Source organism: Kogia breviceps, chromosome 1 (assembly GCF_026419965.1).
Source record: "Kogia breviceps isolate mKogBre1 chromosome 1, mKogBre1 haplotype 1, whole genome shotgun sequence".
NCBI lineage: Eukaryota > Metazoa > Chordata > Mammalia > Artiodactyla > Physeteridae > Kogia > Kogia breviceps.
Genome location: NC_081310.1, coordinates 174,325,716 through 174,351,995, shown reverse-complemented (window position 1 = coordinate 174,351,995; position 26,280 = coordinate 174,325,716). Strand labels below are relative to the sequence as shown.

The 26,280-nt window shown below is 40.0% G+C and overlaps 1 protein-coding gene and 1 pseudogene across 7 annotated transcripts in view; both read left to right on the top strand.

Annotated features, from left to right (window-relative positions):
* ZMYM4 (zinc finger MYM-type containing 4) overlaps positions 1-26,280 on the top strand; it is a 171,301-nt gene that overhangs the window by 37,779 nt on the left and 107,242 nt on the right. The window lies entirely within an intron of this gene.
* LOC136792591 (neuropilin and tolloid-like protein 2 pseudogene) lies at positions 19,407-20,340 on the top strand (annotated as a pseudogene).

Below are 26,280 nucleotides of genomic sequence, written 5' to 3'. Positions count from 1 at the left end.
TCCCTGGTTGGGGAATTAAGATTCCACAAGCTGTGGGGCACAGCCAAAAAAAAAAAAAAGTATATATATATATATATATATATATATATATATATATATATATATACATTTTATTTTTAATTGGTTATTTCAGTAAGCTTTATTCTTTGGGTGGGTGTACTTTTGGAAATTTAGCTTATTTCTTTGATGCAGATTGAAAGTGTATATTTTCCAAAGGTTGTAAAAATAGCTTTATCTTTTCATTATTTAGTCAATAAACATATTCATTATTTGAATTGTACCAGGTACTGTCTTAGGTTTATCTTATAAGGAAAGGATGTTTGTTTTGTTTGTTTGAATTTTATTTTATTTTTATATAAAGCTGATTCTTATTAGTTATGTATTCTGTAGAGATTAGTGTATATACGTCAATCCCAATCTCCCAATTCACCCTCTCCAACCCCTCCAACCCTGTTTTCCCCCTTTGGTGTCCATATATTTGTTCTCTACATCTGTGTCTCTATTTCTGCCCTGCAGACTGGTTCATCTGTACCATTTTTGTAGATTCCACATATATGCCTTAATGTATGATATTTATTTTTCTGTTTCTGACTTACTTCAGTCTGTATGACAGTCTCTAGGTCCATCCACGGCTCTACAAATGACCCAATTTTGTTCCTTTTTATGGCTGAGTAATATTCCATTGTATTACATGTACCACTGCTGCTTTATTGTTGATGGGCATTTAGGTTGCTTCCATTACCTGGCTATTGTAAATAGTGCTGCAGTGAACATTGGGGTGCATATCTTATTTGAATTATGGTTTTCTCTGGGTATATGCCCAGTAATGGGATTGCTGGGTCATATGGTAATTCAGTTTTTAGTTTTTTAAGGGACTTCCATACTGTTCTTCATAGTGGCTTTATCAATTTACATTCCTACCAACTGTGCAAGAGGGTTCCCTTTTCTCCACACCCTTTTCAGCATTTGTTGTTTGTAGATTTTCTGATGATGCCCATTCTAACTGGTGTGTGATGATACCTCACTGTAGTGTTGATTTGCATTTCTCTAATAATTAGTGATGTTGAGCAGCTTTTCCTGTGCCTCTTGGCCATCTTTAGGTCTTCTTTGGAGAAATGTCTATTTAGATCTTCTGCCCGTTTTTTAATTGGGTTGTTTGTTTTTTTAATATTGAGTTGCATGAACTGTTTATATATTTTGGAGATTAATCCTTTGTCTGTTGATGCGTTTGCAACTATTTTCTCCCATTCTGAGGATTCTTTTTTCATCTTGTTTGTAGTTTCATTTGCTGTGCAAAATCTTTTAAGTTTCATTAGGTCCCATTTCTTTATTTTTGTTTTTATTTCCAGTACTCTAGGAGGGTGGCTCAGAAAACGTCTTATGTGATTCATGTCAAAGCGTGTTCTATGTTTTCCTCTAAGAGCTTTATAGTGTCTGGTCTTACATTTAGGTCCTTAATCCATATTGAGTTTATTTTTGTGTATGGTGTTAGGGAGGGGTCTAATTTCATTCTTTTACATGTAACTGTACAGTTTTCCCAGCACCATTTATTGAAGAGGCTGTTTTTTCTCCATTGTATATTCTTGCTTCCTTTATCAAAAATAAGGTGACCGTGTGTGTGTGTGGGGGGGGTTTATCTCTGAGCTTTCTATCCTGTTCCATTGATCTATAATTCTGTTTCTTTGCCAGTAACATACTGTCTTGATTACTGTAGCTTTCTAGTATAGTCTGAAGTCTGGGAGCCTGATTTCCTCCAGCTCCGTTTTTCTTTCTCAGGATTGCTTTGGCTATTCATGTTCTTTTGTGTTTCCATACAAATTGTGAGATTTTTTGTTCTAGTTGTGTGAAAAACGCCATTGGTAGTTTGATAGGGATTGCATTGAATATGTATATTGCTTTGTGTAGTATAGTCATTTTCACAATATTGATTCTTCCAAGAACATGATTTATCTCACTCTGTCATCTTTGATTTTTTTCATCAGTGTCATAGTTTTCTGAGTACAAGTCTTTCACCTCCTTAGGTAGGTTTATTCGTAGGTATTTTATTCTTTTTGTTGCAGTGGTGAATGTGATTGTTTCCTTAATTTCTTTTTCTGTTCTTTTGTTGTTAGTGTATATGAATGCAAGGGTTTTCTGTGCATTAATTTTGTATCCTGCTACTTTACCACATTCATTGATTAGCTGTAGTAGTTTTCAGGTGGCATCTTTAGGATTCTCCGTGTATAGTATTATGTCATCCGCAAACAGTTTCAGTTGTACTTCTTCTTTTCCAATTTGGATTCCTTTCATTTCTTTTTCTTCTGTGATTGTAGTGGCTAGGACTTGCAAAACTGTGTTGAATAATAGTGGTGAGAGTGGACATCCTTGTCTTGTTCCTGATCTTAGAGGAGATGCTTTCAGTTTTTCACCATTGATAATGATGTTTGCTGTGGGTTTGTCGTTTATGGTCTTTATTATGTTAAGGTAGGTTCCCTCTTCACCCGCTTTCTGGATAGAGTTTATCATAAATGTGTGTTGAATTTTGTCAAAAGCTTTTTCTGCGTCTATTGAGATTATCACATGGTTTTTATTCTTCAATTTGTTAATATGGTGTATCACATTGATTGATTTGCATATATTGAAGAATCCTTGCATCCCTGGGATAAATCCCACTTGAACGTGGTGTATGATCCTTTTAATGTGTTGTTGGATTCTGTTTGCTAGTATTTTGTTGAGGATTTTTGCATCTATATTCATCAGTGTTGTTGTCTGTAATTTTCTGTTTTTGTAGTATCTCTGTCTGGTTTTGGTATCAGGGTGATGGAAGCCTCGTAGAGTGAGTTTGAGATGTTCCTTTCTCTGCAGTTTTTTGGAAGAGTTTGAGAAGGATTTGTGTTAGCTCTTCTCTAAATGTTTGATAGAATTCACCTGTGAAGCCATCTGGTGCTGGACTTTTGTTTGTTGGAATTTTTTACTCACAGTTTAAACTTCATACTTGTGATTGATCTGTTTATATTTTCTATTTCTTCCTGGTTCGGTCTTGGAAGATTATACCTTTCTAAGAATTTGTCCATTTCTTCCAAGTTGTCCATTTTATTGGCATAGAGTTGCTTGTAGTAGTCTCTTACGATGCTTTGTATTTCTGCGGTGTCTGTTGAAACTTCTCCCTTTTCTTTTATAATTTTATTGATTTGAGTTGTCTCCCTCTTTCTCTTGGTGTGTCTGGCTAAAGGTTTATCAATTTAGTTTATCTTCTCAAAGAACCAGCTTTTAGTTTTATTGGTCTTTGCTATTTCCTTTGTTTCTATTTCATTTACGTATGCTCTGATCTTAATGATTTCTTTCCTTCTACTAACTTTGTGTTTTCTTTGTTCTTCTTTCTCTACCTCCTTTTAGGTGTAAAGTTAGATTGTTTGAGATGTTTCTTGTTTCTTGAGCTAGGATTGTATTGCTATAAACTTGCCTGTTAGAACTGCTTTTGCTGCATCCCATAGGTTTTGGTTCATCGTGTTTTTGTTTTCATTTGTCTCTAGGTATTGTATGATTTTCTCTTTGATTCTTTTCAGTGATCTCTTGGTTATTTAGTAACATATTGTTTAGCCTCCATGTGTTTGTGTTTTTTATGTTATTTTCCTCTAGTTTTTTTTCTAATCTCATAGCGTTGTGCTTGCAAAAGATACTTGATATGATTTTAGTATTCTAAAATTTACCAAGGCTTGATTTGTGACCCAAGATGTGCTATATCCTGGAGGTTGTTCCACGTGCATTTGAGAAGAAAATGTAATCTGCTGTTATCGGATGGAAAGTCCTATGAATATCAATTAAATCTATTTGGTATTGTGTCATTTAAGGCTTGTGTATGGGGCTTCCCTGGTTGCCGTGGTGGTTAAGAATCCACCTGCCAATGCAGGGGACGTGGGTTCGAGGCCTGGCCTGGGAAGATCCCATGTGCTGTGGAGCAACTAAGCCCGTGAACCACAACAACTGAGCCTGCACTCTAGAGCCCATGAGGCACAACTACTGAGCCCGCGTACCTAGAGCTCATGCTCCACAACAAGAGGAGCCACCGTAATGAGAAGGCTGCGCACCACAACGAAGTGTAGCCCCCACTCACCACAAATAAAGCCCGTGTGCAGCAACAAAGACGCAATGCAGCCGAAAATAAATAATTAAAAAAACCTTGTTTTTCTTTCTTAATTTTCTGCTTGGATGATCTATTGGTGTAATTGAGGTGTTAAAGTCTCCCAGCATTGTTGTGTTGCTTTCAATTTCCTGTTTTATAGTTGTTTGCATTTGCCTTATGTATTGAAGTGCTTCTGTATTGGGTGCCTATATATTTATAATAGTTATATCTTGTTTTTGGATTGATCCCTTGATCATTATGTAGTGTCCTTGCTTGTCTTTTGTAACATTATTTATTTTAAAGTCTATTTTATTGGATATGAGTTTTGTTACTCCAGCTTTCTTTAGATTTCCATTTGCATGGGTTATTTTTTTCCATTCCCTCATTTTCAGTCCGTATGTGTCCCTAGGTCTGAAGTGGGTGTCTTGCAGGTAGCATATATATGGGTCTTGTATTTGTATCCATTAAGTGAGCCTGTGTCTTTTGGTTGTAGCACTTAATCTGTTCACATTTAAGCTAATTATTGATACGTATGTTCCTATTACTATTTTCTTAATTGGTTTGGGTTTGTTTTTGTAGGTTCTTTTCTTCTTTTGTGTTTCCCACTTAGGGAAGTTCGTTTAGCATTTGTTGTAGAGCTAGTTTGGTGGTGCCTAATTCTCTTAGCTTTTACTTCTCTGTAAAGCATTTGATTTCTCCATAGAACGTGAATGAGAACCTTGTCGGGAGAGTAATCTTGGTTGTGGGTTTTTCCGTTTCATCACTTTAAATACATCATGCCACTCCCTTCTGGCCTGTAGAGTTTCTGCTGAGAAAGCAGCTGTTAACCTTATGGGAGTTCATTTGTATGTTTTGTTGTTTCTCTTTTGTTGCTTTGAATAACTTTTGTTTGTCTTTAATTTTTAAAAATTAATTAATTTATGGCTGCATTGGGTCTGCATTGCTGCACGCGGGCTTTTCTAGTTGCGGCGAGCAGGGGCTACTCTTTGTTGTGGTACGTGGGCTTCTCATTGTGGTGGCTTCTCTCGTTGCGGGGCTCGGGCTTCAGGTGTGCAGGTTTCAATAGTTGTCGCACGTGGGCTCAGTGATTGTAGCTTGCAGATTGTAGAGTGCAGGCTGAGTAGTTGTGGTGCATGGTCTTAGTTGCTCTGTGGCATGTGGGATATTCCTGGACCATGGCTTGAACCTGTATCCCCTGTATTTGGTGGGTGGATTCTTAACCACTGTGCCATCAGGGAAGCCCTGTCATTAATTTTGTCAGTTTGATTGATATGTGTCTGGGCATATTTCTCCTTAGGTTTATCCTGCCTGGGACACTCTGTTCTTCCTGGAATTGGGTGGCTGTTTCCTTTCCTGTGTTCGGGAAGTTTTCAACTATAATCTCTTCGCATGTTTTCTTGGAATATTTTCTGTCTCTTTTCCTTCTGGGGTTCCTACAATGTGAATGTCCTACAATGTGTGCTTAATGTTGTTACAGAAGTTTCTTTGGCTGTCTTTCATTTCTTTTAATTCTTTTTTCTTTTTTCTGTTCTTTGGCGGTGAATTCCATTATTCTGTCTTCCTGGTCACTTATCTGTTCTTCTGAGTCAGTTATTTTGCTATTGATTCTTTTTAGTGTATTTTTCATTTCAGTTGTTGTATTGTGCATTTCTGTTTGTCCTTTAATTGTTCTAGTTCTTTGTTAAACATTTCTTGCATCTTCCTGATCTTTGCCTCCATTCTTTTTCCAGGGTCCTGGATTGTCTTCACTATCATTATTCTGAGCTCTCTTTCAGGAAGGTTGCTTATCTCCACTTCATTTAGCTGTTTTTCTGGGGTTTTATCTTGTTCCTTCATTTGGTTCATAGTCCTTTGCCTTTTCATTTTGTCTGTCTTTCTGTGAATATGGTTTTCATTCTACAGGATTGTAGTTCTTCTTGCTTCTGCTGTCTGCCCTCTGGTGGATGAGGCTGTCTGAGAGGCTTGTGCAAGCTTCCTGATGGGACGGACTGGTGGTATGTAGAGCTGGGTATTGCTCTTTTGGGCAGAGCTCAGTAAAAGTTTAATCTGCTTGTTTGCTTATGGGTGATTATCATTTATATAGGTTATTCCAGCTCCTCGTCTGACATTACTTTCAGGAATACAGTGCAGTGATTCTTATATTTGTATGTATTGTGAAATGATTACCGCAGCAGGTGTAGTTAACACACATCACCATAGTGTTAGAAATTTTTTTCTTTGATGAGAACTTTTAAGATATGTTCTTTAGTAACTTTCGAATATGTAGTACAGCATTATTAAGTGTAGTCATCATGCTTTACATTATATCCTTGTGACTTATTTGTTTTGTTAGTGGAAGTTTGTACCTTTTGGCCCCTTTACCCGATTTTGCCTACCCCTTTCCCCTCCCACCTCTGGCAACCATCAGTGTGTTCTTTGTATCTGTAAGCTTGATTTTTTTTTTTTTTTTTTTTTTTTTTTTGTGGTACGCGGGCCTCTCACTGTTGTGGCCTCTCCCGTTGCGGAGCACAGGCTCCGGACGCGCAGGCTCAGCGGCCATGGCTCACGGGCCCAGCTGCTCCGCGGCATGTGGGATCTTCCCGGACCAGGGCACGAACCCGTATCCCCTGCGTCGGCAGGCGGACTCTCAACCACTGCGCCACCAGGGAAGCCCGCTTGGTTTGTTTTTGATTCTATGTGTAAGTGAGATCATGCAGTAGTTGTTTGTTTGTCTTATTTTACTTAGTTAATGCCCTCAAGGTATATTCATGTTGCTGCCAATGGCAAGATTTGCCCCTCTTCTATGGCTGAATAATATCCATTGTGTATATATGCCACATTTAAAAAATCTCTTCATCTATTGATTTACACTTAAGTTGCTTCCATGTCTTGGCTATTGTAAATAATGCTGCAGTGAACATGGGGGTGCATATGTCTTTTCAAGTTAGAGTTTTCATTTTCTTTGGTAAATTCTCAGAAGTGGAATTGCTCAATCATATGGTAATTCTGTTTTTAATTTCTTTTTAAAAATAAATTTATTTTATGTATTTATTTTTGGCTTCATTGCGTCTTCGTTGCCGAGCACGGGCTTTCTCTAGTTGCAGTGAGTGGGGGCTACTCCTTGTTGCGGTGCACGGGTTTCTCATTGCAGTGGCTTCTCGTCGCAGAGCATGGGCTCTAGGCTCACGGGCTTCTGTAGTTGTGGTGTGCGGGCTCTAGAGAGCAGGCTCAGTAGTTGTGGTGCATGGGCTTGGTTGCTCCGTGGCATGTGGGGTCTTCCTGGACCAGGGCTCAAACCTGTGTCCCCTGCATTGGCAGGTGGATTCTTAACCACTGTGCCATGAGGGAAGAGCTATTTTTAATTTCTTGAACAATCTCCATACTGTTTTACATAGTATGTGCAACAGTTGACATCGTCACCAACAGTACAAAGGGTTCCCTTTTCTCAACATCTACACAAGAAGTTATTTTTTGTTTTTTTATTAATAGCCATCTTAACAGGTTTGTGGGTTTGATTTGTATTTTCCTGATGATTAATGATTTTTAGCTCATTTTTCTGTACCTGTTCATCATCTGTATGTCTTTGGAAAAATATTTTAGATACTCTGCCCATTATTTAATTGGAGTGTTTTTCTTTTTTCCTATTGGGTTGTACGAGTTTTTTGTATTCTTTGGATATTAATCTCATCAGATATATGATCTGCAAATATTTTCTCCTGTTCTGTATGTTGCCCTTTCATTTGGTCGATGGTTTCCTTTGGTGTGCAGAAGGTTTTTAGTTTGATGTAAACCCACCTTTTTTTTTTTTCTTTCTTTGCCTTTTATTTTTGGTGTTACATCCAAAAAAATCATCTGCAAGATGGATGTCAAGGAGCTTACTGTCTATGTTTTTCTAGGAACTTTATGGTTTCAGTTCTCATGTTCATGTCTTTAACGATTTTGAGTTACTTTTTTTTTTTTTTTTTTTCGGTACGTGGGCCTCTCGCCGCTGTGGCCTCTCCCGCCGCGGAGCACAGGCTCCGGACGCGCAGGCTCAGCGGCCATGGCTCACAGGCCCAGCCGCTCCGCGGCATGTGGGATCTTCCCGGACCGGGGCCCGAACCCGTGTCCCCTGCATCGGCAGGCAGGTTCTCAACCACTGCGCCACCAGGGAAGCCCTGAGTTACTTTTTGTGTATGCTGTAAGATAGTGGTCCAGTTTCATTCTTTTGCATGTGACTGTACAGTTTAATATGACTCTTCAGAGTCCTTGGGATTATTTATTGTAAATTTTGAGAGAGGGCAATTCATTGTGAGAGAATGGAGTGGGGGTTAGATAGCAGCTGTCTGCTGTATGATTAAGCTTTAAAATTTGAGATCTCAGAATACATTGTGTTGTTTTTTTGTGTGTGGGGGGGGATAGGTATTTATTTATTTATTTATTTGGTTGCATTGGGTCTCCGTTGCTTCATGCAGGCTTTCTCTAGTTGTGGCGAGCAGGGGCTACTCTTCATCACGGTGTGCGGGCTTCTCATTGCAGTGCCTTCTCTTGTTGCACAGCACAGGCTCTAGGCTTGCAGGCTTCAGTTGTTGCAGCACATGGGCTCAGTAGTTGTGGCATGTGGTCCCTAGACTGCGTGGGCTTCAGTAGTTGTGGAGCGTGGGCTCAGTAGTTGCAGCACACGGGCTTAGTTGCTCCGCGGCATGTGGGATCTTCCTGGACCAGGGATTGAACCTGTGTCCCCTGCATTGGCAGGCAGATTTTAATCACGGTGCCACCAGTGAAGTCCCACGTTACTTTCTAATTTATTCATTTTTCAAGTAATACTATTTGTGAACTATATTCAAGTGGCATATTAATAGTTTAAGTACATTTTGGTTATTTTTGGATCATTTTATTTTATTACAAAAGCATTCAGTCAGTTTAGACAGTTTTAAGGATTTTTAAAAGTTATAAAAATAAAAATCTTTTGAAATTTTATTAAGTATACTTACTTACGATTATGTATAAGCTTATCTTGCGTGTGTATGTGTATTTTATTTTAGAAATGAACAAATGCTAAAATTTCTTTTTTTGGATTTGGTGTATAGTTGTATGAATTTTGAACACAGACATAGATTCCTGTAACCAGCACTACAAACAAGATTCCTAACAATCCTGTCGCTCCAGAAAACTCTAGTGTGATATTTTTTTTATAGTCCTGTTATCTGTTCCTGCTTAACCACTGGCAACCACCGTTTTGTTTTCTGTCAGTATAATTTTGTCTTTTGGAGACTTGTGAAAGGTGAACTGAAACAGAATGTTAACATTTTGAGACTGGCTTCTTAGAATCAATGTTTTATCACTTCAGGTGAAATTTAGATACCACCATATAGGTTGTTTTATCCTTCTCTTTTATATTGTTGTTGTCATATTTCATATACATACCCAATTCCTATTGTATAATGTTACAATTTTTTTGTGTGTGTGTGGTACTCGGGCCTCTCACTGCTGTGGCCTCCCCCACAGCGGAGCACAGGCTCCGGTCGCACAGTCTCAGTGGCCATGGCTCACAGGGCCAGCCACTCCGCGGCACATGGGATCCTCCCGGACCGGGGCATGAACCTGTATCCCCTGTATCGGCAGGCGGACTCTCAACCACTGCGCCACCAGGGAAGCCCCATGTTACAATTTTTATATTCAGATGTCAAACATGTTAAAAAAACTCAAGGGTAGAAGATTGGTCTGTGTTTATAGTTATTCAGTTACTAGTTTCTGTTGCTCCTTCTTCATTCCTGATATTCTGAATTTCTTTTTGATATCATTTCACTTGGGTCAAGAAACTTTCTTAACAATTCTTTTAGAGGAGGTCCACTGATAGTGAATGCTTTTAGTTTTCCTCATCAAAGAATATCCTTATGTCACCTTTATTCCAAAAGGTATATTCATTGTATATAGGTTTATGAGTTAACAGTTCTTTTTTCCCAGAACTTTAAGAATAGTTTCCATTTTTTTTTTTTTTAGCATCCAAGATTTCTGATGAGAAATTTGCAGTGATAAGTAAAGTGTTGTTTTTCTTTGCCTGTTTTCGAGATGTTTTTCTTTCTTTTTAGTTTTCAGCAGTTTAATTATGAGTGTCTTAATGTGAATATCTTTAGATTTATCCTGTTTGGGGTTTGCTTATCTTAAATCTTCAGATATATATGTGTTTTTCCAAGCTTGTGAAGTTTTCAGCCATTATTTCTTCAAGTATTTTTTTTTTTTTTTTTTTTTTTTTTTTTTTTTTGTGGTACATGGGCCTCTCACTGTTGTGGCATCTCCCGTTGCGGAGCACAGGCTCTGGACGCACAGGCTTAGTGGCCATGGCCCACAGGCCTAGCCGCTCTATGGCATGTGGGGTCTTCCCAGACCGGGGCACGAACCCATGTCCCCTGCATCGGCAGGCGGATTCTCAACCACTGCACCACCAGGGAAGCCCTTTCAAGTATTTTTTCTGCACTCCAGGTTTTCTTTCCTTCTGGGATTCTGATTACATGAATGTTGTATTTTGATATGGCTCACAGATTTCTGAGGCACCATTCTTTTTTATTCCCCAATCTTTTTTTTTTTAAGATTAGGTGATTCCGTTGATCTATTTTCATGACTCTTTCCTCTCCGTCTCTGTTTTGCTAATGAGCCCATGAATGAGGGTTTGTTTTAGTTTTATTCATTATGCATTTTTTTTATTGTGGTAAAGTATGCATAAAATTTACTATTTCACCCATTTTTAAGTGTAGAATTAATTGGCGTTAATAACTTTCACATCGATGTGTAAACCCTAACCATATTCAGAACTATTCCATTATCCCAAACTGAAACTCTTTACCCATTAAATAATGACTATTCCATTACCCCCTTGCCCCTCCCCCCAGCCGCTGGTAACCACTCAGTGAGTTCTTATTTTGGTTTTTTGATTTTTCAGTTGTAAAATTTTAATATGTTTTTTCATTATATCTTCTGTTTCCTTGTTGAGACATTGGTCTTTCTGTTAGTTTTTTGTCTTTAAGTTGTTTCAGAGTTTTAAGTCTTTCTGTTTTCGCTCAGTGTATATGTCCCATCATAGTATATTCAGATCTACCTTATTTGTGTGTGTGTATCTATAGTGTTAAAATATACATAACGTTTGCCATTGTAATCATTTTTAAGTTCAGTGGCAATAAGTATATTCAGAATATTAGGCAGACATCACCTCCATCCATCTCCAGAGCTTTCTACCTCATTCTTTGTAAAGTCTGCATAGAATTCCATAGTATAATGTGTATTAATAAATAATCGTTTCCCTGCATAGAGACTTTTTAGTAATTTTTCATAGTTGAAAATTATGTGGCAGAAATGTCTATCCTGCATGTTTTTAAAAATAAGCTTTTATCTTTTTCTTTTTAACATCTTTATTGGAGTATACTTGCTTTGCAATGGTGTGTTAGTTTCTGCTTTACAACAAAGTGAATCAGTTATACATATACATATGTTCCCATATCTCTTCCCTCTTGCGTCTCCCTCCCTCCCACCCTCCCTATCCCACCCCTCTAGGCGGTCACAAACCACCTAGCTGATCTCCCTGTGCCATGCGGCTGCTTCCCACTAGCTATCCACCCTACGTTTGGTAGTGTATATATGTCCATGCCACTCTCTCACTTCGTAACAGCTTACCGTTCCCCCTCCCTATATCCTCAAGTCCATGCTCTAGTAGGTCTGTGTTTTATTCCCATCCTACCCCTAGTCTCTTCATGACATTTTTTTTTCTTAGATTCCATATATATGTGTTAGCATACGGTATTTGTTTTTCTCCTTCTGACTTACTTCACTCTGTATGGCAGACTCCAGGTCCATCCACCTCACTACAAATAACTCAGTTTCATTTATTTTTATGGCTGAGTAATACTCCATTGTATATATGTGCCACATCTTCTTTATGCATTCATCTGTTGATGGACACTTAGGTTGCTTCCATGTCCTGGATATTGTAAATAGAGGTGCAATGAACATTTTGGTACATGACTCTTTTTAATTATGGTTTTCTCAGGGTATATGCCCAGTAGTGCGATTGTTGGGTCATATGGTAGTTCTATATGTAGTTTTTTAAGAAACCTCCATACCGTTCTCCATAGTGGCTGTATCAATTTACATTCACACCAGCAGTGCAAGAGTGTTCCCTTTTCTCCACACCCTTTCCAGAATTTATTGTTTCTAGATTTTTTGATGATGGCCATTCTGACCGGTGTGACATGATATCTCATTGTAGTTTTGATTTGCATTTCTCTAATGATTAGTGATGTTGAGTATTCTTTCATGTGTTTGTTGGCAATCTGTATATCTTCTTTGGCGAAATGTCCATTTAGTTCTTCTGCCCATTTTTGGATTGGGTTGTTTGTTTTTTTGTTATTGAGCTGCATGAGTTGCTTATAAATTTTGGAGATTAATCCTTTGTCAGTTGCTTCATTTGCAACTATTTTCTCCCATTCTGAGGGTTGTCTTTTGGTCTTGTTTATGGTATCCTTTGCTGTGCAAAAGCATTTAAGTTTCATTAGGTCACACTTGTTTATTTTTGTTTTTATTTCCATTTCTCTAGGAGGTGGGTCAAAAAGGATCTTGCTGTGATTTATGTCATAGAGTGTTCTGCCTGTGTTTTCCTCTAAGAGTTTGATAGTGTATGGCCTTACATTTAGGTCTTTAACCCATTTTGAGTGTACTTTTGTGTATAGTGTTAGGGAGTGTTCTAATTTCATACTTTTACATGTAGCTGTCCAGATTTCCCAGCACCACTTATTGAAGAGGCTGTCTTTTCTCCACTGTATATTCTTGCCTCCTTTATCAAAGATAAGGTGACCATATGAGTGGGTTTATCTCTGGACTTTCTATCCTGTCGAATTGATCTATATTTCTGTTTTTGCGTCAGTACCATACTGTCTTGATTACTATAGCTTTTTAGTATAGTCTGAAGTCTGTGAGCCTGATTCCTCCAATTCCATTTTTCGTTCTCAAGATTGCTTTGCCTATTCGGGGTCTTTTTTGTTTCCATACAAATTGTGAAATTTTTTGTTCCAGTTCTCTAAAATATGCCAGTGGTAGTTTGATAGGGATAACATTGAATCTGTAGATTGCTTTGGGTAGTGGAGTCATTTTCACAATGCTGATTCTTCCAATCCAAGAACATGGTATATTTCTCCATCTATATGTATCATCTTTAATTTCTTTCATCAGTGTCTTATAATTTTTTGCATACAGGTCTTTTGTCTCCTTAGATAGGTTTATTCCTAGATATTTTATTGTTTTTGTTGCAGTGGTACATGGGAGTGTTTTCTTAATTTCACTGTCAGGTTTTTCATCATTAGTGTATAAGAATGCCAGAGATTTCTGTGCATTAATTTTGCATCCCGCTACTTCATCAAATTCATTGATTAGCTCTAGCAGTTTTCTAGTAGCATCCTTAGGATTCTCTATGTATAGTATCATGTCATCTGTAAACGGTGACAGCTTTACATTTTCTTTTCTGATTTGGATTCCTTTTATTTCTTTTTCTTCTCTGATTGCTGTGGCTAGAACTTCCAAAACTATGTTAATAAGAGTGGTGAGAGTGGGCAACCGTGTCTTGTTCCTGATCTTAGTGGAAATGGTTTCAGTTTTTCACCATTGAGAATGATGCTGGCTGTGGGTTTGTCATATATGGTCTTTATTATGTTGAGGAAAGTTCCCTCTATACCTACTTTCTGCAGGATTTTTATCATAAATGGGTGTTGTATTTTGTCAAAAGCTTTCTCTGCATCTATTGACTTGATCGTACGGTTTTTCTCCTTCATTTTGTTGATATGGTGTATCACGTTGATTGATATGCATATATTGAAGAATCCTTGCATTCCTGGAATAAACCCCACTTGATCATGGTGTATGATCCTTTTAATGTGCTGTTGGATTCTGTTTGCTAGTATTTTGTTGAGGATTTTTGTATCTGTGTTCATCAGTGATATTGGCCTGTAGTTTTCTTTCTTTGTGACATCTTTGTCTGGTTTTGGTATCAGGGCTATGGTGGCCTCATAGAATGAGTTTGGGAGTGTTCCTCTTTCTGCTATCTTTTGGAAGAATTTGAGAAGGATAGGTGTTAGCTCTTTTCTAAATGTTTGATAAAATTGGCCTGTGAAGCCATCTGGTCCTGGGCTTTTGTTTGTTGGAAGACTTTTAATCACAGTTTCAATTTCAGTGCTTGTGATTGGTCTGTTCATATTTTCTATTTCTTCCTGGTTCAGTCTCAGCAGGTTATGCATTTCTAAGAATTTGTCCATTTCTTCTAGGTTGTCCATTTTATTGGCATACAGTTGCTTGTAGTAATCTCATAATCTTTTATATTTCTGCAGTGTCTGTTGTTACTTCTTCTTTTTCATTTCTAATTCTATTGATTTGAGTCTTCTCCCTTTTTTTCTTGATGAGTCTGGCTAAGGGTTTATCAATTTTGTTTATCTTCTCAAAGAATCAGCTTTTAGTTTTATTGATCTTTGCTATTGTTTCCTTCATTTCTGTTTCATTTATTTCTGATCTGATCTTTATGATTTCTTTCCTTCTGCTAAATTTGTTTTTTTTTTGTTCTTTCTCTAATTGCTTTAGGTGCACAGTTAAATTGTTTATTCGAGATGCTTCCTGTTTCTTAAGGTAGAATTGTATTGCTATAAACTTCTCTGTTAGAACTGCTTTTGCTGCATCCCATAGGTTTTGGGTCATTGTGTCTACATTGTCATTTGTTTCTAACTATTTTTTGATTTCCTCTCTGATTTCTTCAGTGATCACTTCGTTATTAAGTAGTGTATTGTTTACCCTCCATGTGTTTGTATTTTTTACACATCTTTTCCTGTAATTGATATCTAGTCTCATAGCGTTGTGGTTGCACAAGATACTTGATACAATTTCAATTTTCTTAAATTTAGCAAGGCTAGATTTGTGACCCAAGATATGATCTATCCTGGAGGATGTTCCATGAGCACTTGAGAAAAATGTGTATTCTGTTGTTTTTAGATGGAATGTCCTATGAGTATCAGTTAAGTCCACCTTGTTTAATGTATCATTTAAAACTTGAGTTTCCTTATTTATTTTCATTTTGGATGATCTGCCCATTGGTGAAAGTGGGGTGTTAAAGTCCTCTACTATGAATGTGTTACTGTCAATTTCCCCTTTTATGGTTGTTAGTATTTGCCTTATGTATTGAGGTGCTCCTGTGTTGGGTGCATAAATATTTACAATTGTTATATCTTCTTCGTGGATCGATCCCTTGATCATTATGTAGTGTCCTTCGTCTCTTGTAATCGTCTTTATTTTAAATTCTATTTTGTCTGATATGAGAATTGCTACTCCAGCTTTCTTCTGATTTCCATTTGTATGGAACATCTTTTTCCATCCCCTCACTTTCCATCTGTATGTGTCCCTAGGTGTGAAGTGGGTGTCTTGTAGACAGCATATATATGGGTCTTGTTTTTGTATCCATTCAGCCAGTCTGTGTCTTTTGGTGGGAGCATTTAATTCATTTACATTTAAGGTAATTATCGATATGTATGTTCTTCTTACCATTTACTTAATTGTTTCGAGTTTGTTCTTATAGGTCTTTTCCTTTTCTTTTGTTTCTTGTCTAGTGAAGTTCCTTTAGCATTTGTTGTAAATCTGGTTTGGTGGTGCTGAACTCTCTCAGCTTTTGCTTGTCTGTAAAGGTTTTAGTTTCTCCATCAAATCTGAATGAGATCCTTACTGGATAGAATAATCTTGGTTGTGTGTTTTTCTCCTTCATCACTTTAAATGTGTCCTGCCACTCCCTTCTGGCTTGCAGAGTTTCTGCTGAAAGATCCACTGTTAACCTCATGGGGATTCCCTTGTGTGTTATTTGTTGTTTTTCCCTTGCTGCTTTTAATATGTTTTCTTTGTATTTAATATTTGATAATTTGATTAATATGTGTCTTGGCATGTTTCTCCTTGGATTTATCCTGTATGGGAGTCTCTGTGCTTCCTGTACTTGATTGACTATTTCCTTTCCTATATTAGGGAAGTTTTCTTTTTTTGTTTTTTTTGTTTTTTGCGGAACGCGGGCCTCTCACTGTTGTGGCCTCTCCCGTTGCGGAGGACAGGCTCCGGACACGCAGGCTCAGCGGCCATGGCTCACGGGCCCAGCCGCTCTGTGGCATGTGCGATCTTCCCAGACCAGGGCACGAACCCGTGTGCCCTGCATTGGCAGGTGGACTCTCAACCACTGCGCCACCAGGGAAACCCAGAAGTTTTCAACTATAGTCTCTTCAAATATTTTCTCAGTCCCTTTTTTTTCCTCTTCTTTTTCTGGGATCCCTATAATTTGAATGTTGGTGCGTTTAATGTTGTCCCAGAGGTCTCTGAGATTGTCCTCAGTTATTTTCATTCTTTTTTCTTTATTCTGCTCTGAAGTAGTTATTTCCACTATTTTATCTTCCAGGTCACTTACCTGTTCTTTTGCCTCAGTTATTCTGATATTTATTCCATCTAGAGTATTTTTAATTTCATTTATTGTGATGTTCTTCGTTGCTTGTTTCCTCTTTATTTTTTCTAGGTCCTTGTTAAATGTTTCTTGTATTTTCTCTGTTTCCAAGATTTTTGATCATCTTTACTATCATTATTCTGAAATCTTTTTCAGGTAGGCTGCCTATTTCCTCTTCATTTGTTAGGTCTGCTGGGTTTTTACCCTGCTCCTTCATGTGCTGTGTGTTTTTCTGTCTTTTCATTTTGCTTACTGTGTTTGGGTTCTCCTTTTTGCAGGCTGCAGGTTTGTAGTTCCCGTTGTTTTTGGTGTCTGTTCCCAGTGGCTAAGGTTGGTTCAGTGGGTTGAGTAGGTTTCCTGGTTGGGGGGTCTGGTGCCTGTGTTCTGGTAGATGAGGCTGGATCTTGTCTTTCTGGTGGGCAGGTCCATGTCTGGTGGTGTGTTTTGGGGTGTCTGTAGCCTTATTATGATTTTAGGCAGCCTCTCTGCTAATGGATGGGGCTGTAGTCCTGTCTTGCTAGTTGTTGTGCATAGTGTGTCCAGCAATGTAGCTTGCTGGTCGTTGAGTGATGCTGGGTCTTGGTGTTGAGATGGAGATCTCTGGGAGATTTTCGCCATTTGATATTACGTGAAGGTGGAGGTCTCTTGTGGACCAGTGTCCTGAAGTTGGTTCTCCCACCTCAGAGACACAGCTGTGACGCCTGGCTGGAGCACCAAGAGCCTTTAATCCACACGGCTCAGAAGAAGAGGGAGAAAGAAAGGAAGGAAGGAAGCAAGGAAGGAAGAAAGGAAGGTAGGAAGAAAGGAAGAGAGAACGATAGGAAGGAAGAGAGAACGATAGGAAGGAAGAAAGGAAGGAACGAAGAGAGGAAGGAAGGGAGGAAGGAAGGAAGGAAAATAGGGAGGAAGGGAGGGAAGAAAGGAAGGAAGAAAGGAAGAAAGAAAGAAGATAAGGTAGGATAAAATAAAGTTATAAAAATAAAAAGTAATTATGAAGAAGAAACATTTTAAAAAGTAAAGAAAACCACAAAAATGGGTCGGTCAGAACCCTAGGACAAATGGTGAAAGCAAAGCTATACAGACAGAATCTCACACAGAAACACACACATACACACTCGCAAAAAGAGAAAAAGGGGAAAATAATATATCTTGCTCCCAAAGTCCACCTCCTCAACTTGGGATGATTCGTTGTCTATTCAGGTATTCCACAGATGCAGGGCACTTCAAGTTGATTGTGGAGATTTAATCCGCTGCTCCTGAGGCTGCTGGGAGAGACCTCCCCCTCTCCTCTTTGTTTGCACAGCTCCTGGGGTTCAGCTTTGGACTTGGCCCTGCCTCTGCACTTCGCTCAAACAGGACGGGGTTAAAGGAGCAGCTAATTCTGGGGCTCTGGCTCAGGCTGTGGGTAGGGAGGGGTATGGAAGTGGGGCGAGTCTGCGGCAGCAGAGGCCAGCATGACATTGCACCAGCCTGAGGCGTGCTGTGTGTTCTCCCAGGGAAGTTGTCCCTGGATCCCGGGACCCTGGCATTGGCGGGCTGCACAGGCTCCCGGGAGGGGAGTTGTGGAGAGTGACCTGTGCTTGCACACAGGCTTCTTGGTGGCGGCAGCAGCCGCCTTAGCATCTCATGCCCATCTCTGGTGTCTGCGCTGATAGCCGCAGCTTGCACCCATTTCTGGAGCTCCTTTAAGCGGCACACTTAATCTCCTCTCCTTGCGCTCTGGGAAGCAAAGAGGGAAGAAAAGGTCTCTTGCCTCTTTGGGAGCTCCAGACTTCTACTGGACTCCCTCCTGGCTAGTCGTGGTGCACTAACCCCTTCAGGCTGTGTTCACACAGCCAACCCCAGTCCTCTCCCTGCAATCCAACGATCCGACCTCCCGAAGCCCGAGCCTCAGCTCCCAGCCCCCGCCCTTCCCGGCGGGTGAGCAGACAAGCCTTTTGGGCTGGTGAGTGCTGGTCAGCACCGATCCTGTGCGGGAATCTCTCCGCTTTGCCCTCCGCACCCTGTTGCTGTGCTCTCCTCCTTGGCTCTGAATCTTCCCCCTCTGCTCCTCGCAGTCTCTGCCCATGAAGTGGCTTCTAGTGTGTGGGAACCTTTCCTCCTTCACAGCTCCCTCCCACTGGTGCAGGTCCCGTCCCTATTCTTTTGTCTCTGTTTATTCTTTTTTCTTTTGCCCTACCCAGGTACGTGGGGTGTTTCTTGCCTTTTGGAAGGTCTGAGGTCTTCTGCCAGCGTTCAGTGGGTGTTCTATAGGAGCAGTTGCACGTGTAGATGTATTTATGATGTATCTGTGGGGAGGAAGGTGATCTCCGCACCTTACTCTTCCGCCATCTTCTCTCTCAAGCTCTTATCTGTTATTTTGTTCCCAGGGACAGTTGTGGAAGTTAGGATATTTGTAAAGGGTAAGGGTGTGTGTGTGTGTGTGTGTGTGTGTGTGTGTGTGTGTGTGTGTGTTGGCTAAGATAAAGACCTTTATTGTATTATCAGTTGTTGCCATTTTGTTTTTAAAAAATTATATTAGGCCACTTCAGCAGGGTGTGCACTGTGGCCACAGGCAGACTGGCCTGCAAAGTTCTGGTCCCTCGTATCTGCGCTCCTTGGCTCTAGGGCGGTCGATGGGACGGAGCGCTGCAGAGCAGGAGGTGGCGCCCATCGTGGGACTGGGGCAGCATGAGAGCCTGCCGAGAGGCCTAGGTATGACGGGCGCCAGAGCTGAGGCCTACCCCGCAGGGAGCAACCTGGTTGTGGGCTGTGGGGACGGAGTGGGGCTGCTGCTGCGCTGAGCTGTGAGCCCCCTGCTTCCACCGCCACTGCCTCGGCTCCTCGTGAAGTGCCGGGCAGCTCGGGAACATGGCGCTGGAGCAGGTCTGCTTGGTCCTCAAAGTGTTGTTAATAACAGTACTTGTAGTGGAAGGGACTGCTGTGGCCAAAAGACCCAAGATGGACAAAATACTGGAATCACGCACATTCCTGTAACCCAGTGTGGGATTTGGGTTCGAACCAGCAATGGAGGTCATTTTGCTTCACCAAATTATCCTGACTCATATCCACCAAACAAAGAATGTATCTACATTTTGGAAGCTGCTCCATGTCAAAAAACAGTTGACCTTTGATGAACGTTATTATATAGAATCATCATTTGAAAGTCGATTTGATCACTTGGAAGCTCAAGATGGGCTGTTTGGTTTCTCTCCACTTGTAGATAGATGGTTACTGTGGTGTGAAAAGCCCTCCATTAATTAGATCACCAGGGAGATTCATGTGGATTAAGTTCAGTTCTGATGCAGAACTTGAAGGACTGGGATTTCCAGCAAAGTATTCGTTTATTCCAGATCCAGACTTTACCTACCTAGGAGATGGCCAGTGTGAACTGTCAGAAGCTGACGGAATAGTACGTTCTGATCATGTAGAACAAGAGGAAAAAAACAAAACCTGGCCAAGCAGTTGATTGCATATGGATGATTAAAGCTACTCCAAAACCTAAGTTGACATGGAAAGTGAATCAAAAGATTTCTATGGTGGTGCAGTGGTTAAGAATCCGCCTACCAGGGGACATGTGTTGGAGCCCTGGTCTGGGAAGATCCCACATGCCACAGAGCATGTAAGCCTGTGCACCACAACTACCGAGCCTGCATTCTAGAGCCCGCAAGCCACAACTACTGAGCCCGCGTGCTGTAGGGCCGTGAGTCACAACTGCTGAGCCCTGTGTGCCACAAGTACTGAAGCCCGCACACCTAGAGCACGTGCTCCACAAGAGAAGCCAGAGAAGCCACCGCAATGAGAAGCCCGCACACTGCAACGAAGAGTAGCCCCCACTCGCTGCAACTAGAGAAAGCCCACGCACAGCAATGAAGACCCAATGCCGCCAAAAATAAATAAATTTATTTTAAAAAAGAGTTATATTCAATGTGTATATATTTTAATTGTGTACATAGTATAACTTATCTGGGCTTATACTTTTATTTTTTTATCAGAGTGTGATACATGATTATTTAAAATTTTGAATATTACATAAGTGCTTATAATTGAGAGTATACATTATCAATTCTTATGTAATTTATGCATACATATAGTTATTATATATTTTGGTTTAAAGAGGTATGTTTCAGGTGTTTGTATGTCCTTTCAAAAAGGGAGCAGCTAATCTTTAAATAATTCTAAAACAGCATTTATAGAATTTCATTAGTTAAGAGTTTTACAGACAAACGATTGAGTTCATCCAGTTTCTCTAGGTAGGAAATTTGATATAGATTGTCTTTTCCTCACTTGTGGGACGAGAGAGCACATATAGACATATCTCAGAGATATTGTGTGTTCAGTTCCAGATCACTGTAATAAATCGAATATATCAATAAAGCAACTCACATGAATTTTTTGTTTCCTAGTGCATATGAAAGTTATATTTATACTGTATTGTAGTCTATTGTGTGCAATAGCATTGTATCTGAAAAAACAATATGTATACCTTAATTTTTAAATATTTTATTGCTTAAAAATGCTAACCATTATCTGAGCATTCAGCAAATCATATTCTTTCCGGTGGAAGGGCCTCCTGCCTTGATGTTGATGGCTGCTGACTGAACAGGGTGGTGATTGCTGAAGATTGTGGCAACTGTGGCAGCTTCTTAAAATAAGACAACAATTAAGTTTGCTGCATGAATTGACCCTTCCTTTCACAAACGATTTCTCTCTAGCATGTAATGTTGTTTGATAGCATTTTACCCACAGTAAAATTTCAGTATTGGAGTTGTTCCTCTCAAACCCTATCACTACTTTATCAACTAAGTTTATATGATGTTCTAAATCCTTTGTTGTTATTTCAGCAGTCTTCACAGCATCTTCACCAGGAGTAGATTTCTTCTCAAGAAACCAGTTTTTTGCTCATCCCTAAGGAGTAACTCCTTGTTGTATAATTTCATCATGAGATTGCAGAAATTCAATCACATTGTCAGGGTCCAGTTCTCATTCTGTTTCTCTTGCTGTTTCTACCACATCTGCAATTACTTCTTCCACCAGAGTCTTAAATCCTTCAAAGTCATCCATGAAGGTTGAAATCAACTTCTTCCAAACTCCTGTTAATTTTTGACCTCTTTCCAGGAATCATGAATGTTCTTTTTTTTTTTTTTTTTTTTGTGGTACGCGGGCCTCTCACTGTTGTGGCCTCTCCCATTGCAGAGCACAGGCTCCAGACGCGCAGGCTCAGCGGCCATGGCTCACGAGCCCAGCCGCTCCGCGGCACGTGGGATCTTCCCAGACCGGGGCACGAACCCGTGTCCCCTGCATCGGCAGGCGGACTCTCAACCACTGCGCCACCAGGGAAGCCCCATGAATGTTCTTAATGATATCTGGAATGGTGAATCCTTTCCAGAAGGCTTCCAGTTGGCTTTGCCCAGATCCAGCAGAGGAAATCACTGTCTATTGCAGCTATAGCCTTATGAAATGTGTTTCTTAAGTAATAAGACTTGAAAGCCACAGTGATCTCTTATCCATGGGCTGCAGAATGAATGTTGTGTTAGCAGACACGAAACAACATTAATCTCCATTGGAGCTCTTGAGTGACCAGGTGCATTGTCAGTGAGCAGTAATATTTTGAAAGGAATTTTTTTTTCTGAACAGTAGGTCTCGACAGTGGGCTTAAAATAGTAAACCATCTTTTCAACAGATGTGCTGTCATCTAGGCTTTGTTGTATTTGTAGAGCACAGGCAGAGTAGATTTAGCATAATTCTTAAGGGCTCTTGGATTTTCAGAATGGTAAGTGAGCTTTGGCTTCAACTTCAAGTCACCAGCTACATTAGCCCCTACACGAGAGTCAGCCTGTCCTTTGAAACTTTGAAGCCAGGTATTGACTTCTCTAATTATGGAAGTCCTAGATAGCATCTTATTCCAGTAGAAGGCTGTTTCATCTACCTTGAAAATCTGCTGTTTAGTGTAACCACCTTCATTAACTATCTTAGATCTTCTGGATAACTTTCTGCAGCTTCTACATCAGTACTTGCTGCTTCACCTTGTACTTTGATGTTATGGAGATGGCTTCTTTCCTTAAACCGCATGAACCAACCTCTGCCAGCTTCATTCTTTTTTCTGTAGCTTTCTCACCTCTCTCAGCCTTCATAGAACTGAAGATAGAGTTAGAGCCTTGCTCTGGATTAGGTTTTGGCTTAAGGGAGTGTTGTGGCTGCTTTGATATTCTCTCCAGACCACTAAAACTTTCTCCATATCAGTAATAAGGCTGTTCTGCATTCCTATCATTCGTGTGTTCACTGGAGTAGCACTTTTTATTTCGTACGATTATTTCACCTTTGCATTCACATCTTGGCCAACTGTTTGGTGCAAGAAGCCTAGCTTTTGCCCTGTCAGCATTTGACATGTCTTCCTCACTAAGCTTAATCATTTCTAGTTTTTGATTTAGAACAAGAGGTGTGCAGCTCTTCCTTTTTACTTGAACACTTAGAAGCGATTGTTGGGTTATTGACTGGCCTAATTTCAATATTGTTGTGTCTCAGGGAACAGGGAGGCCTGAGAAGAGGAATAGAGAGGCTGGTTAGTGGAGCAGTCAGAACACACACACTTACCAGTTAAATTCACTGTCTTATATAGCTGTAGTTCATGACACCCTGAAAAAATTACAATGTTAATATCAAAGGTCACTGATCACAGATCACTGTAAAAATATAATAATAATGAAAAAATTGAAATATTGTGAGAATTACCAAAATGTGACACAGAGACAGAAAGTGAGAAGCTTTTGGAAAAAGGGTGCTGGTAGGCTTACTTGATGCAGGGTTGCCACAAATCTTCAATTTGTAAAAAACTTAATGTGTAAAGTGCAATAAAATGAAGCATAATAAAACAAGGTATGCCTGTATGCATTTAACAAAAAGTTCATTTAAATGACAAATAGGGCTTCCCTGGTGGCGCAGTGGTTGAGAGTCCTCCTGCTGATGCAGGGGACACGGGTTTGTGCCCCGGTCCGGGAGGATCCCACATGCCACAGAGCAGCTGGGCCCATGAGCCGTGGCTGCTGGGCCTGCATGTCCGGAGCCTGTGCTCCACGGCGGGAGAGGCCACAGCAGTGAGAGGCCCACGTACCCCACCCACCAAAAGAAAAAGACAAATAACTCTCGTTTTTTTCTTTTAAAAAAAATCTATTTATTTTTGGCTGCGTTGGTTCTTCATTGCTGTGCGTGGGCTTTCTCTAGTTGCAGCGAGCGGGGGCTACTCTTCGTTGCGGTGCACAGGCTTCTCATTGCAGTGGCTTCTTTTGTTGTGGAGCACGGGTTCTTAGGCGTGCAGGCTTCAGTAGTTGTGGCACACGGCCTCAGTAGTTGTGGCTCACGAGCTCTAGAGTGCAGGCTCAGTAGTTGTGGCTCACGGTCTTAGTTGCTCCGTGGCATGTGGGATCTTCCCGGACCAGGGCTCAAACCCATGTGCCCTGCATTGGCAGGTGGATTCTAAACCACTGCGCCACCAGGGAAGTCCCAACTCTCGTTTTTTTATAAGGTGAATGATCCAGAAATAGTAAGTTTTCAATCTTGATAGACATATTTTTATTGGTTTCTTTTTTACTGGTCTGTCAGATTATCTGGGATTAACATAACAATACACAGTAAGGTGTGAGGACTAAGAACTATGAAAATTTAGTTAGAAATTATTTTTTAACTAAAAATAATTTTTTTAAGTGACAAGTTTGATCCTTCTGGCCACTACCTATATTATCTTGTTTAATATATTAAATGTTACTCTAAACTATAATTACGTACAATCTTATTACCATACATTTATTGTGACTTTGGAAAAAACACAGAAAACTTAGATTTTGTAAATGTCTTTCGTGATAGAAAAAGTTAGTGGGTTATGACTAAAGGGATTAATATTTTAATTTCAATTAAACTTGAACTGACTGGGCTTGGTTTTAAGTTATTCTTTAAATAGAAGTGCTTGATCATGTCTGGTTAGTTCTACGAGATACTCTTTTTTTTTTTAAAGAAGATGTTGGGGGTAGGAGTTTATTTATTTTACTTATTTTTGGCTGTGTTGGGTCTTCGTTTCTGTGTGAGGGCTTTCTCTAGTTGTGGCAAGTGGGGGCCACTCTTCATTGTGGTGTGCGGGCCTCTCACTATCGCGGCCTCTCTTGTTGCAGAGCACAGGCTCCAGGTGCGCAGGCTCAGTAGTTGTGGCTCATGCACCCAGTTGCTCTGCGGCATGTGGGATCCTCCCAGACCAGGGCTCAAACCCGTGTCCCCTGCATTTAGCAGGCAGATTCTCAATCACTGCGCCACCAGGGAAGCCCGAGATACTCTTTTAAGAAATTTTAAATATTTAAGTCATATTTTCTTTCTTATATATATGCATGACAGCCATTATTGGGCAGTGAGGAATACACTCAACGACCAGTACAGTTTGGTGCTACTGCCTAAGGGGCCAGTAGTTGTACTTAGAATTGATTTTATACCATTAGTGCAAATGTCAACATGGTAATAAAAATACAAGGAATGTCTTAGTATTACTGTGAAAATAGTTTTGACTTTGGGGGACTCCTGAAAGGATTCTGGGACTCTTATGGTGTTAAGAACCACATGTAGAGAACCACTGCTTCTGGGGTTTTCTTTTTCAAAGGTTTCTTAGATGGCGGCAGATATTTGTATGCTGAGTAATCTTTGTTTGCCTTTGTTTTTTCATTCCACAGATACTTTGAAGCTAGACATCAGTTAACTTTTCAGTTTTTTGTCAATATATGATTTAGGAGATTTCTTCGGATTGATTTTTACTTTTTTGGGTTGTGTCAGTTTGCGTCTTGATTGATGTCAGGGATCGGAGGTTTTTGTTTTTACCTTAAATAATTGAAGAAAACTTTTATTTGTTGTAAGTTTTATAATTTACAAGTTTGTATTTGTTGTAGATATTAGGAAGCAGTGAAGATATTTCCCTTGAGGGATATCACGAATTTTATTATTATTTTTTTGGTTTTTTGCTTTTGTTTTTTTCTGGCCGCACTGTGCTGCCTGTGGGATCTTAATAACAGTGAATATTATTTTTTTCTGTTTTGTTTCGGCCATCTGACATGTGAGATCTTAGTTCCCCGACCAGGGATTGGACCCTTGCCCCCTGCATTGGAAACTTGGAGTCCTAACCACTGGACTGCCAGGGAAGTCCCATGATTTTATAAATGTACCTGAGCTTCCAAATGAGGAACCAAATTTATACATCATTTTGGAGTAGAAAAGTTGATGACAAAAGTATAGCTAGCCAGTTTCAAATATATTATAAAGAATCATGGGAGCATGTATTTTCCTTCTTCCTTAGTTTATGTTTCAGGGTAAATGTAGCATTCTATCAATACATATTCAGATTGAAAGGGAGACATTGTCCACCTATTCAAAAATGACTTTTCTTTTTCCTTTTTAAATCTGGATAGCTTAATTTTCTCCTTAGCTGTTGTGAAAAAAGTCATAAAAGAAGTTATCTTAGGATGATAGCTTTTCACAGTTGAGTCTGATTTTTTATTTATTTATTTATTTTTGCGGTACGGGGGCCTCTCACTGTTGTGGCCTCTCCCATTGCGGAGCACAGGCTCCAGACGTGCAGGCTCCGCGGCACGTGGGATCTTCCTGGACCGAGGCACGAACCTGTGTCGCCTGCATTGGCAGGCGGACTCTTAACCACTGTGCCACCAGGGAAGCCCGAGTCTGATTTTTATTTGAAGTTTTTTTCTCAGCAATGACT